The sequence below is a fragment of the Hippopotamus amphibius genome, chromosome 7 (genome assembly GCF_030028045.1).
Source record: "Hippopotamus amphibius kiboko isolate mHipAmp2 chromosome 7, mHipAmp2.hap2, whole genome shotgun sequence".
In the NCBI taxonomy this organism is placed as follows: domain Eukaryota; kingdom Metazoa; phylum Chordata; class Mammalia; order Artiodactyla; family Hippopotamidae; genus Hippopotamus; species Hippopotamus amphibius.
Window position 1 is genome coordinate 114,090,200 of NC_080192.1, and position 14,161 is coordinate 114,104,360.

The following is a 14,161-nucleotide window of genomic DNA, read 5'->3' on the forward strand; positions in this document are numbered from 1 at the left end:
CACTGTAAAGCTACTATACTCCAATAAAAATTAAGTAAAAAAAAAAAAAAGAATGTCACCCCCTTTGGGCAGCTTATCTGTGATTGCCCTAGTTAGCAGACAAAATAATGCCCCCCACCAAGAGGTCCACAACCTAATCCCCAGAACCTGTGAACATGTTACCTCACAGGCAAAGGACTTGGCAGATGTGATCGTGTTAAGAATCTTGAATGAGGAGATGGTCCTGGACTATCTGGGAGGGTTCAAGGTGGTCACAAGGGTCCTCATAAGAGGGAGGTGAGAAGGTCAAAGTCATCGAAGGGCGATGGGACACACGGCAGAGGAGGAGGCAGCAAGGCGAGGAATGCAGGAGGCCTCTAGGATCTGAAAAAGGCAAGCAAATGGTTTCCCCTAGAACCTCCGGAAGGGACACAGCATTGCCAATACTTTGACTTCAGCCTGGCAAAGCTGATTTTGGACTTCTGACCTCCAGTAATGTAAAATAACTTTGCGTGTTTTAGACCACGATGTTTGTGGTGATCTGTTACAGCAGTGACAGGAAACGACACCACCCTCCCATCGTGTGACGGGCGCCGTCCTCCGCCCCACTCCCTCTTCAACATGACACAGGGTGAGGGCGGGTGTCCCACTTGTCCTCCCCCAGCAGCCCTGGCTGAGCACCAGTACAGAACACCACGAGGAGGCCCGGACGGGCTGCTTCCCACCAGCCAGGGCCTCCAGCTGGTAGCAGAGCTGGGCCCTGTCCAGGACCCCAGAATCCTGGGCCAAGACCTTGCCCTCACGGCCACTGCCTTCCTTCACAGGATGAAGGATGAAACAGCCAGGGGCCTGTTGTTTTCTCCAGCCCTCTACCTTCCCCCCGTTCTCTGGGGCTCTGCTCCCCACTCCCAACAAGGAGAACAACATTTTCAAGCTGCAAAAGAGGGAACCAGAACACACACACACACACACACACACACACACACGCACTTCTGGAAGTACCTGCTTCCTGGGAACTAGATGTCAACTACACCTGCTTAAACAGGGTTTTAACAAACAAACCCAGGGGCTGTGCTGCGTGAGGGAGGAGGTGGCCTGCCTGGGTCAGCGTGTGTGTACGTGGGACAGTACCAAGGGGCAGAGGGCCCCCCATCCTTGTCCCTGAGAATCTTGAGATTCCACAGCACACCCTGTCATTTATTTTTCTCCTCTGCCCCTACAAGGCAAAGCATAGATACCTATGTACAAATCGCACAGGCACCCGCATGCACACAAATATACACGAGGACACAAGCAGTGCAAAGACGAAATGGGCAAACACACGTGCACAGACACCACCCAACACACTAATAAACAGGCGGTTGTGCCTGAGCACCGGCAGACACCCACGTGCCCACATATACAGATACACCTACTGTACACACTCGCACATACCCACACGGGTGCACACATATCCAGACACACCCGTGCACGCGCAGAGAGCACCCTTGCAGATGGACACCTGGACGCCTGTGAGCGGAGAGGGCTGTCGGGTGCTTCCCACACCTCCCCGCAGGGAGGGAGGTGCAGAGTCCATCCCCGGCTCGCCCTCCTGAGCTCTGCTCTGGAGCCCTCTGCTGGGGAGCCCAGGAACAGACTGCCAGGCCCTCCTGGGCCCTGGCGCTGAGCTGGCCTGGACTGAGGGTTTGGAGGGAAAAGGGGGATGAGGAGAGAAAGGGGACCAAGCAGAGCCAGCTCCGGGGCCCTCAGCATCACGGCCCCCCTGGCTCCAAATGACGTTCTGCAGCCTGCAGTCTAGGGCTGAAGGAGAGATTCCTCCTGCAAAGATTCCTCTCGGATCCCGGCCTCTCTTGCCAGACTCCAGGCCCAACTCGTCCTTTCAGTGGGCACTGCTAGTGTGGCTGCGTGCAGAGCAGGGGGCCCTGGCCTGGCAGCTTCACCCGGCCCCCTCCCTCCAGGACAAGGCGGCCGCACCCTCCCACACTTCAGGAGCCCAAGCTGGCTCTGCCCTACTGCCCTCACCCCACCTGGGCCGGGTTGCAGCGGCACTGCTGGGCACCCAGCCTCCTTGCCACCCACAGGGTCCCTGACTCTACTTGTTACACCTGCCTGTTCGAACCTCCACCTCCTGTACTTCTTCATGAGGAACCACCCTCCTGCTCTCAACAGCTTTTTCTTTCCATTTTCTCCTGGGGGAGGGAGAGGAAGTGAAGAAGAGCTGGGCTTTGGCATAAGATGGATGAACCTGAGTTCAGATCTCAGCTCAAAGGTGGGATTTACTCCAGCTATGGGCCTCTCAGGCAGCAAACCTAACTGCCCTCAGCCTCAGTTTCACCAGGTAGGATGGAGGTCATGTTGCTTATGTGGCAGGCTGAGAACAGGCTCAGTGCCCAGGACCAGAGCTGGTGTAAGGGGTGAGGCAGCCAGGCAGCCGGCTAGGGTGCCGTCTTTATGAGGTTCCCAGTCATCACTGGAAATATAAGGAGATGAAGAAAACCATGTCTGGAACTCTTTTAAGGGACATTCTGCTTTAGTAAGCTACTTGCAATGGGGTGGCGGGGGGAGCCCAGAAGAACAGGCCAGAATAACAAGAGCTGGTCTCTAAGCTACTCTGTACGGAGGGCGGCGCAAGGTCTCTGGAGAGTTTCTATGTGTCTAACTACAGCATGCGGGTTCAGGGGCAGAGCTGAACTGCTCAGAGGAGACGGAGTGTTGCCAGCAGGGTTCCCCTCCTCTGCCCACAGCCCCCTTTCTCCAAGCAGAGATCAGTCCCACTAAAGTTGAACTGATAGTAAAGGAATACCACCTTGACGGGGGCGTGAAATGATTAGCCTGCCTGGGGGCCCCACGTGCTTCGCCTTTGGGCCCTTCCTGACACATGGACAGGACTTAATAAATGTTAGTTGGGTCTGTCTCTCCCGGGCTTAGCCTTAAGGCTTCTCCCCAGCCCCGCTCCACTCAGCCCAGCCCTTCTCGTGTGCTCTCCCCGCCTGGTCCTTGGGGCCACAGCAACACTTCGTTACTCACCACACCCTCTCCCTGCAACCTTAGCCCACGGGCCCAGCCCATCCTGCAAGCCTCGAGGCTTCTAGCCACATCAAGATTTCCATTTCTTGGGAAATCAGATGGCTCTTATACATTATCCTGTTTAAGATAACAAAAGGCCGTCACTATATTGCCCTGGAAAGTATCTCCTTATCTTACATGTCTGCAATCAGGCAGTCCCCACTTAACCGGTGAGTAATATTTCAAAACGTGGTTTCTGGGAAGTGGATTGGGGTTCCAGACAATGAGCCGGGAGAAAAACCGAGGACTCAGCATGATGAGCGGGGCTCGGTTTTCCAGGTCAAGCCATCGATGCTTATTTAACGCCTCACAAAGCTGGGCTGCCACACACCCACACAGGAGAAAAGAAAGACCTCACCGTTGCAACACCTGTACGTAGACGTGGAAAATAACAATGCGGATCTAGAAAAGTCTGTTTATTTTTTCTTGAAAGCCGGTGCTTGAGGGAAAGCAGGTTTCTTAATAGGCGTATGGAGCGACGGGTGGGACGTTCAGAAGGAAACTCCGAGGTACTTTTCAAGGGCTTTAGAGGCTGAAAGTTTTCGTTCATCATTCTGATGGATCTTCCTGGTGTTCAGTCTGCCTTTTTTTTTTTTTTTTTTGACACGGGCAGTCCTGACACGCAGTCAGCCAGGATTGCATGGGCTGAAAGAGTGAACTGGGAAAAGGAACTCCCGAGGGAACTGGGGTCAGGTTGTTAGAAAGGAGATGAAGGAAATGGATTCAAGGGTGTGTAATTTGGGTTTTAAAGATGCCCTGAGGGGAATTCCCTGGCGATCCAGCGATTAGGATTCCATGCTCTCACTGCTGAGGGCCCAGGTTCAATCCCTGGTCTGGAAACTAAGATCCCACACAAGCTGTGCGGTGTGGCTGGAAAAAAGGCCTGAGGAAGAGGGAGCTGAACTGAACTGATTGTGGTAAAAAACAAAGAACAAAAACAGAGAGAAAAGGGAGGTTATGGTAAAAATGTGACTCCATCCTTCCAACCTCAAAAGAAATAAAAGGAGGTGGGCCTGGACAGTTCTGGGTCTGGCCATCAGGTGACAGCACGGGCCCAGGACAGCTTGGTTGCAGTTGAGGCAGATCAAGGGGACTCGGGAGGCCCGGGGGGCCGGGGTGGGGAGTCACACGTTTGGAAGCACAGGACGTTCTCAGATTCCATCTTCATTCTGACTGAGCTGGAGAGAGACGGCTCTGCACACTTCCTTCCCTTCTCCAGCCCCAACCCCCTCTCCCCTGAGGGCTTCATGCTGGTATACTAGGCCTGGTATACTAGGCGGGGTGGGGAAGGATGGTGCCCAGCGGGGTGGGGGTGAGTTACGAGAAGAGGAAGAGGGGGCTCAGGAAGGCCTTGGACAGAACCTTGACCAGAAAACAATGAACCATTATTGAAACCCTGCCTTCATTCCCAGGACCTGACACAGGGAAGCCCGCAGGTGAACCAAGCCGCCCCACCTATAGGGCTGCCCACGGACGCAGGTGATTCAGAGTTTAGGTTTGGCTGATAGCAGCCCCGGACAAGCTGAGAATGAGCCCTTTGTGAGGGTGGCCCCTCCTCAGGCCCCCTCCTCACAGCTGTGCCGGCTACAGCAGGCCTGTGAGGAGGGCTGCCTGGCAGAAAACAGGACTGACTGGAAAAATGCAAAGACACTGAACATTCTCTACAGTGAGATGCTGTGTGAGAACTTTAGGATGCCTCAGGGCAAATGTGCAAGAGAAAGATGCAGCTTGGCTGGAACCCAGTTTCTCTTCACCCAGGTTTTCCATCTCATCTGTGTCTCCTCCCTCCCACCCCCAGGTCCCCCAGAGAAAACATCACTTTCAGCACTAAGTCAGGACTCTGGGTTGCAAATGGCCAAAACCCAGCTTGAATCAGCTTGACGAAAAGGGGGCCTTGACTAACTGGTTCAATCAGGGCAAGAATGGCGCTCCCCCCGTGGGACTCCCTTCTCTCTGCATCTCTCAGAGGCTGGTGGCACCCTGTCTTCTGCAGACAGGCTTTGCCCCGCTTTGGCAGGGAAAACAACCACGGTCAGGTCAGGGTTACCTTCTCATAGTTTTATGACCAGAAAAGAAATTTGTACCATCTGCTACTTGGTTAGGGAAAAATCCCGAGGAAGAACTCTGATTGGCTCGCCTTGAGTCATGCGCTCAGTTCTGGACCAATTGCTGTGGCCAGAGGGATGTGTTACTGTGGTTTTCCCAGACTGAGTCACTTGCCCAACCCTGTGGGAATGAGGTACAGCACAGACACATACAAGAACCTCCTTGCTGTGCACTTGGGGTCTCACAGCACAACAGCACAACTACCAGCTGTTCCCCAATAACAAGTTTCTCTTTTCTCTAATAGAACAAAAGGTGCTTACTGGATACATGGCTGCTTGGAATAAAAGCTACATTTCTCAGGTTCCCTTGCTCAATGGGATGTGAGCAAAGCCAGGTGTGAACTTCCGGATGGGAAGAGCCCCCCTTGGCCCTCTTTCCCCCACGTTGTGCAGTCTGCAGGCCTATGCCACGTGAACTACTTTGGATCCTACGGGTGAGAACAGGACCATAAGGATGGCACAGTAGCAAGTCAGTTCGAAGAAGCCTGAGTCCCTGATTCCAAACTGCTTAGGCCTGGACTGTTACACGAGAGGAAATAAACACCTCTCTTGTTTAAGCCACTCTTATTTTGGGTCTCTGTTATATCCGCCAAGTCTATATCTGAAGTAATACATCTTGGGACCTTCTCTTGGTACCCACTGCTGTGGGCTGAAAATGCCATCTCTTGTATCCAGGACCGAATTTGTTCTCCGACCGTGTATACCTTCATCCAAACCCAGAAAAGTCCTCCCTGTAGCCAATCCACCATTTGCTGAGAGTGTGACCAGACACATCACAGAGCCAGGTCTGCTCTCTCTAACCTAAGAAGTTATTTTCATTTCTCTCTACACCCTGACTCCATCTCACTGGGCATGTTCCAAAGTGTTTTATATGTGGGTTAGACCAGACTCTGCATCAGCCCAGGACTCCCATATCGTGGAGGCCATGCGCCCTCATCAGACCGGGACCGCTGAGTGCTGGAGCCACGGAGAAGTACAACGCGCGTGCCCCTCCCTGCCCCCCAACACTAGCTGTGCCCCTCTCTTCAGGGCAAGGGCAGCACACAGATGGCCCGTCTGCCCCTGAGGCAGCGGGCCAGGGGCACAGACTCACTGAGAGCCGAGCAGTGGAGGACTCAGGAGAAACTGCCAGTTCTCCCCTCCTCTGCTGCCACCTGGGAGTGTTCCGACCTCGGACTCCTACTCAGATCTCCGAGGAAGGGAAGCGAAAGCCCAGCGGGGTAGGGCCTGGGTGTCTGGGATGGGGGAGAGGCAGTGGCGGGGTCACATCTGAGGTCACTGTAGGAGATAAGGCACAGAAAATAATCCAAGGACTTTGTGTCTACCGATCCCAGACCTCATTCCAAGCTTTCATGGTTGAAGAAGGATAACGGGGTTCATCCCAGGTGGGAAATCCAGAAGGAAACTTGCCTCGGACCACAGAAACGCAGGCTGGGCTGGGCTCTTCCTTTCCCTCTGTACTGACTGTGCTGAAGAACAATGGCGGGCAGGCCCGCGTCTTCCTAAGAGCCATCCTTGGCTCCCAAGCGGCTGGCTTCACCTCTTCCTTTTCCCTCCAAACCTCGTCCCTCAGAGGGGCCTCCCTAAGAGCCACGATGTTGTCTCTACCCTCAGACTGGAGTCTGAAGACTTCTCATAGGGCATGCTGGACTAGCCCGGGGCCATGGGACTTCCTGCCGAGGCCTCGCCCGAAATGACAGGAAGGTGACGCTGATGTCCAGGCTGCATCCCTGGACCACCTCAGAGGAGGAGGCAAGACCTCTGGCCTCACCACTCTAACCAAGGCAATTCTCCACGCTGGTTTCCCCTGACTCCAGCACTGGATCCAAGAAAGAGTACTGACTTTCTGGCTCCCTTTCCCTTGATGTACATTAACCCTGAGGGACAAACAGGGCTGGTGACACAGTGGCATGGACGCGAGATGCTGAGCGAGGAGCCTTCCCTGCACGTGCCCCAGGTAGGAGCATGCAGCGCTCCCGCTGGTGAGAGACAGCCAAGGTTGGCCATCCATGGGACGCAGGGTCGCCTCCCCTCCCGCCACAGTGCGGCTTCCTCCCCTGCCTTGGCTGAGCCCCAATACCCCTGCCTGCCTCCCTGCCTCCTCCCCCTGCCACCCCCACGATGGCCCTAGAGCTCCCATACCACAGGCAGCACTCTCCTCTAGGTCTGCAGCCTCTTCTTGGAATGTGTCCTTCCCTTCCTGGCCCTGAGCCACCACCTCCCAGCAGTCCTCTCCTAGAGGCTGTTTATGCTCACATTCTCTGCACCTCAGGGCTAAAGGTGGAGCTTGTCCTCATTATCCTTCATGGTCATTTCCAGCTCATGACTCCCACCCTCTTGTAAAGCCCTGAACCACTGACACTGCTGCTTCCAGCTGTGCCATCAGCCTTCCTCATCGCTGTCATCTCCCAGTCTCCCTCCCTCCCCCACTGAAGACCCCCGATCCAGCCTCCTCATCTTCTCCTCTACCCCTCTCTTGCCACTGTCCTAGACACACAGAATGACCTGTATCCAACCTCTTTTTTTTTTTCTCATTTTGCTAGAAAAGACTTTATAGGGACAATTGACAAAACTGGAATGGAGTCTTTGGGTGAAGAGTATATGGAAGTTCTTTGTATTATTTCTGTAATTTTTCTGCAAATTTGAATTTTGTAAACTTTTAATGTCTTTATTTTTTTATTATTTTCTTTTTATTGAAGTATAATTGATTTATAATATTCTATTAGTTTCTGTTGAACAGCATAATGGTTCGGTACTTTTACAGATGATACCCCATTAAAAGTTATTACGAGATAATGGTTACAGTATATCATTGTTTTCGTTTGTTTGTTTGTTTTACTGGACATACTCCAACCTCTTGCTTACATCATCTACAGCTCCAATCATTCCCGCCTTAGCTATCCGTTGCAACATTTATTTCTGAAGACCTATGGCCACCCAAAGCCTTATCACCTCTGAAATCAGAAATTCTCACCTCCCACTATCCATCCATCCATCACCTCCAAGCCTTTTTGCTCCCTGGCCCAGGTGCCCCTGACACAGCTCTCTGGCCTTATAGAACTCTCCAGTCCACTGATTCCTTCACTTTCTCTCTATCCATTAGCCCCCTCCTGCCTTCATTTCTCTCCTCTCCCAGCTTAGAGTCCATGGTTTCTGGATGAATAAACTGTGGGATAGTCACACAACAGACTATCAAAGAGCAGGTTAAATAAATGAGCCACAGCAAAGGAAAAAAAAATATGAATAAATCTTAGCAATATACAATTAGATAAAAAATGTAAGTCCCCAAAGATTGCATGGAGAACCATACCCTTTTAATGAGGTTAAAAACAATGAATATAAAATATGTAATTTTGGGACATATATGTAGATGCAATAAAACTATATAAAAAGGATATTAAGGGAATGAGGTGCACAGACTTCAGGATGATAGTTACTGTGGATGGGGGGAGGTAGGGGGGATAGGATGGCCAGGAGGAATCATACGGAAAGATGTGGGTCATTGTCAAGGCTTTCGTTTGGGTGGTGGTTTTGCAGGTGCCTATTACATCATTACAAATAACTAATTAAATAAAAATATAGCATGCGTGGATCAATGATGAGCGCCTCAGGGAACAAAGGATGTGTGGAGGAGTCGGATGAAATCAAGATCGCATGGGTTATCACAGCATCACCCTCTTGCAATTATATTGAACCTCCCTCATCTTCCTGCCACTAAATTCACAAATATCCCTGTGTATGCATCATCACAGTGGAAGATGCGTCCCAGTTTCTTCAGTGAAAGAAAAATTCCATCTCCTGTTCCCTGAATCCCATTCCTTTTCTTCTTCTCAAGGACTTTGTTCCTTTGGCTGTCTCCCTGCTATCTTTCCTCATCAATCTCTCCCTCTTTAATGGGTTATCTCCATGAGCACACAACATGCTCTAGTCTCTCCCACCTTAAAAACAGGTAAACTTTCTATATTAGTTAGGATAACATTACGCTGCTGTAACAGAGAAATCCCCAAAGACTGTATGAAGAGTAGAAGTTTGACTCTTGCATGGAAAGCTCAGGAAGTCAGTGTAGGGATGATATGGTAGCTCCTTCTGTCTGTTGCTCTGCCATCCTTAATTTACAGCTTCTCTCCAAGAGCGATGCCCCAGCCCTTGCCAGCACTTCAACCTCTCAGCCAGAAGAAAAAGGGAAAGAGGAAGGAGAAGACATGCCTGCTTCCTTTGAAGGGCACAGCCTTGAAGCTGCATACATTGTGTCTATCACATGGTGTTGCTCTCAGACTTGGTCAAAGCACACAGTTGGTTGCAAAGGAACTTAGGAAATATGGTCTTTCATTGGGCAGCAATGTGTCCACTTAAAGATTCCATCATTATTGAAGAAGGGGAGAATGGCTATTGAGGGAAAGCTAGTGATCTCTGCCACAGTCTGCATGCTCTCTTCTCATACATGCAACATGCTAATCCCTTTCCCAAACCCAGACCCACAAGGTTTCATCCATTACTGCAACCAGCTCAGAGCCCAGGCCCTTCTGGCAACTATCAGATCTTTATACGAAGTTCAGATATAGGTCTGGTGGCATACAAACTAAAAACCAAGTTATCTATTTACTCCCCTTTACCAACTAGCAACACACACACATAAACTACAGAAGGCAGAACAGGATAACTACAATCAATCTGCCATTTGGAGAGGGGAAAATAGAAAACACATAGCAGGAACATAGCAGTTTAACAGATCCTACAGGGCAGGAATTCCAAAGGCTCCCTATCTCAGAGAGGAGTATGTTCTTTGGTATTGAATACCCAAAAACATTCTCTGGTTCTCGGCTCTGCCATCTGGGCAGTCCTTGTTTGTCTACCTGTTGTCCTCCAGGGCCACATGAAGAGGGCATTGGAGAGTAAACCCCCTTCTGGGTGGTGAGGGTCTAGTGTTCACAGCCTGTTTCCTGCTGCTGCAGGTTTGGCAGCTCACAGCTTGCTTTAGGAGTCAAGCCATCCTAGAGTTGTACTGGCCAGCCTTGCAGAATTTTGCCAATGAATTCCCCTCAAAAACTTAGCATAACATTAAAGAATTAAATATAAAAAATAATTCAATTTACCATCATATAGAAAAGGATTAAATAGGAATAAATCTAACAAGGCTCACACATTGAAAACTATAAAACAGCATTAACATAAATTAAAGACTAACTAAATAAATGGAAAGCCATCCTGTGTCCATGGACTGGAACACTTAATATTGTTAAGATGGTAATACTCCCCCAAATGACCTACAGACTCAATGAAATTCCTATTAAAATTGCAGCTGCCTTTTTTACAGAAACTGAAAATGTATCTTAAGATTCATATAAAATTGCAAGGGGCCCAGAATAGCCAAGACAGTCTTGAAAGAGAAGAACAAATTTGGAAGACTCACACTACCCTATTTCAAAACTTATTGCAAAACCACAGTAATCAACACAGTGTGGTACTGGCATAAAAATAGACACATAAATCAATGGAATCGAATTGAGACTATAGACATGGAGACTTTTACACATGGTGGAAAAATAGTCTTTTTCAACAAACGGTCCTAGGACAACTAGATCTACCTATTCAAAACAATGTAATTGGATCCTTACCTCACACCACCACTCAAAGTGGATCACAGACCTAAATGTAAGAGAGAAAACCATAAAACTTCATGATCTTGGATTAAACATTGCCTTTTTAAGATATGACACCCAAAACACAAGAGGAAAAAGAAACAAATAGGTAAATCAGATTTCACCTAAATTAAAAACCTTTGTGCGTCAAAGAATACCATCAAGAAACTTAACACAACCCACGAAATGGGAGAAAATACTGACAAATTCTATATCTGATAAGGAATTTGAATTCAAAATATATATAGAACTCTTGTAACTCAACAATAAGAAGACACAGAACCTAATTTGAAAAATGGGCACAGCATTTGAATAGACATTTCTTCAAAGAAGATATACAAATGGCCAATAAACACATGAAAAGAGCCCAACATCATTAGCCAACAAAGAAATTCAAATAAAAGCCACAGTGAAATACTGCTCCACAACCACTAGGATGGCTATAAAAAAAGGGCAGATAATAAGTGTTGGAGAGACCGTGGAAAAACTGGAACCCTCACATATTACTGGTAGGACTGTAAAATGGTGCAGCCACTTTGGAAAACAGTTTGACATTTCCTGAAAAAGTTAAACAAAGGATTACATTATTGTCTAGCAATTCCACTCCTAGGTATATACCCAAGAAAACTGAAAATATATGTTCATGTAAAAATGTGTTTCATGAATATTCATACCAAGATTATTCATAATAGCCAAAAGTGGAAAAAAATAACCCCAAAGTCTATCAGTTGATGAATGGATAAACAGAATGTGACATATCCATACAATGGAATATTATTCAGCCATAAAAAGGGGTGAAATACTGGTGCATGCTGCTACATGGATGAATCTTGAAAATATTATGCCAAGTGAAAGAAGCCAGACACAAAAGATCAGGTATTTTATGACTTCCATTTCTATGAAACGTCCAGAGTGGTTGCTAGGGGCTGGGGGCATGGAGGTAGTAACGGGGATTGACTGCTAAAGGGTACGGGGTTCTTTGGGAGGTAATGAAAGTGTTCTAGAATGAGAGAGCGGTGATAGTTGCACAGCTCTGTGAACACACTAAAAACCACTGAATTGTACAACTATACCTCAATAAAGCTATTTTTAAAAAATTAGTATAATTACAGTCTATTTGTTTCTAATCTGTTGCATAAGCAAGTAACCCAGCCAAAAAAGCTAGCGTAGACACAGTCCTTAAGCCTGAAGATACATGAATGCATATTTATTTCCCAGCCTCTGTGCTCTGTCCACCCTGCCCTCTCTTAACTTTATGCTAGTTCATGAGGTTATTTAGCCTAGCAGGCCTGGGTGGAAAGGCAACACCCACCGTCTGGAAGGGTGTTTTTAACTGGAGCTGACTGGGAAGGGCTGGGGCCACAGTCTTATCTTCTGGGAAAGCTGCCTCTTCAGGGCTTCTTCACGTCACTCCCTCAGTTTGGGGTACAAAAGCAGTTGAGTTTCTCAGCATCTCTCCAAATACTGGATTCTTAGTCAACTTACATTACTGGTCACAGGCAGGAAGGCTCTCCATGAAGAGAGATCTGTTTATTTTCATCTCTGCTTGCGAACTGCTGTCTCTCTTCTGAGTTTTTCTCTCTTCCAGGACCTTGCTAAATGTGGGGACAAGACTATACCCACCAACATTTGCACCTTTTCTAACCACTTCCTCTAGAACTAGAGGCTCAGTAGGCATGTGAACTGTCTTCCAAGATATCAGAGGAGATAGCGTTACCAACTGTTTTGCATAACATGGGTCACCAGCTTTCCAACCCGACAGATATGCTCACTGTCTGACAATAGCACAATGCCTCATCTTTAAAATTTTGCCACATCCAACATCCACTTCTGGATATCAAATTCTATGTTAATCAGAATGTGGTTTAGACTGCTGTAACAAAGCCCTCAAACTGCACTGGCTTAAACAGAATAGAAGGGGTTTGTTTGTTTGTTTGTTTTTCTATCATGTACCTTGATGGTTCAGGGCTGATACTGGGGTTTAGTGGATTTGAACAACTCCGGTTTCTTGTACCTTTTTACTTCACTATTTTCAACATGCTGCTTCTAGCACACAGTCTAAGACAGCTTCTGTCAGAGGCTGGATTACTCAGGAAACAGACTCTGAGACAGATTTGCAGCCAGGTGTTCTATTGGGGAGTGAACCCTCATGGTGGGAGGCGTGATGGAGATAAGACTAGGCAAAGGGCAGAGCTAAGCTGTGATGCAGTCACAACAGAGGACTCAGTCTGCTCCAGAGGAGCTCTGGAGCTGGGGTGGCCTTCAAAGTTGTCTCGATTAAAGCAAGGAGCTGGGCTGGTTACTCCAAAGGTCATTGGATATAGGCCCCCTTTGGATACCCTTGGGGAGGAAGCATAACTTTGGGCAAAGCAGCTTCTGGGGAAAGATTCAGCTGAGCTGTGAGTGGACAGTGCTCCTGGCAGTTGGGGGAAGGAGGGCCTCGGTTTTGGATGGGGCATCAGGCAGTATCCACTGGTGTCCAGGGCTACAGTGCCCACGAGCGCTCCTGCGGTTCTCACCACCAGGCTTGCCCATCCAGTGGGAAATGGAAAGCTCCCTCAGTGCTTCCACTCACATGCCTTTAACCAGACTTAGCCACATGGGTGCACCTACCTGGAAGTTTAAACACTCGAGAAAGAAAACAAATCAAAGTCATTTAGAGTCATTTGGGAGTCTCTGCCACATGTCCCTTGATTCCATGTCCATCTCTAGTCATTGTCTCATTTGTCTGTCCCTCCTCAGAACCTGGCTTCCTCCACTTCTGCGTCTGTCTTTGCTCCAGAAGGCCCACCTGACATCTCTTGGATGCTGTATTCGTCTTATTGGATTGTCTCTTTCAGTCACATGCAAAAGTACTCAAACTAGCTCCTAGGGGAAAAAAAGATTTTATGAGGTCATGTGCTAGATCAAAGAGAGCATCTATCTTCAGGCATGGATGGACCCAGGCACTCAAATGATGTTACCAGAGCTCAGTCTCTCTCTATTTCCTGATCTGTCTTTCCTCTGTGTTGGTTTCATTCTCTGGCTGAATGATGCCACTGACAGTGCCAGCCCTACATTTCCTTACAGCTCACAAACTCACAGAAGAGTGCAATCCTCTCTTCTTCAGTGTCCCCTAGGTGTGCTCACCCTAAGACCAATCTCTGTGTCCAGGCGGTGAGTGCTGAGTGCTCTGATTGACCAGCCTGAGTCGCGCCCTTCTGTGCACCTGGGGAAGTGAGGCCATGTATGTGACAACCTAGCCAGAAACACGTGCTGGGGTGGGGGCATAGGCAGTCGGGTTCTATTGCTAAAAAGGAGGGAAGGGATGCTGATGCTGGTATCTCCTGGACATCTCAAACAATATGTCCACAGCTGAACTCTTTGTCCCCC

The 14,161-nt window shown here is 48.8% G+C and overlaps 1 long non-coding RNA gene across 1 annotated transcript in view; it reads right to left on the minus strand.

Annotated features, from left to right (window-relative positions):
• LOC130857382 (uncharacterized) overlaps positions 1-14,161 on the minus strand; it is a 179,014-nt gene that overhangs the window by 2,794 nt on the left and 162,059 nt on the right. Inside the window, exon 3 of the long non-coding RNA XR_009054812.1 lies at positions 163-363. This is a non-coding gene — a long non-coding RNA (uncharacterized LOC130857382). The remainder of the gene's footprint in view (positions 1-162; positions 364-14,161) is intronic.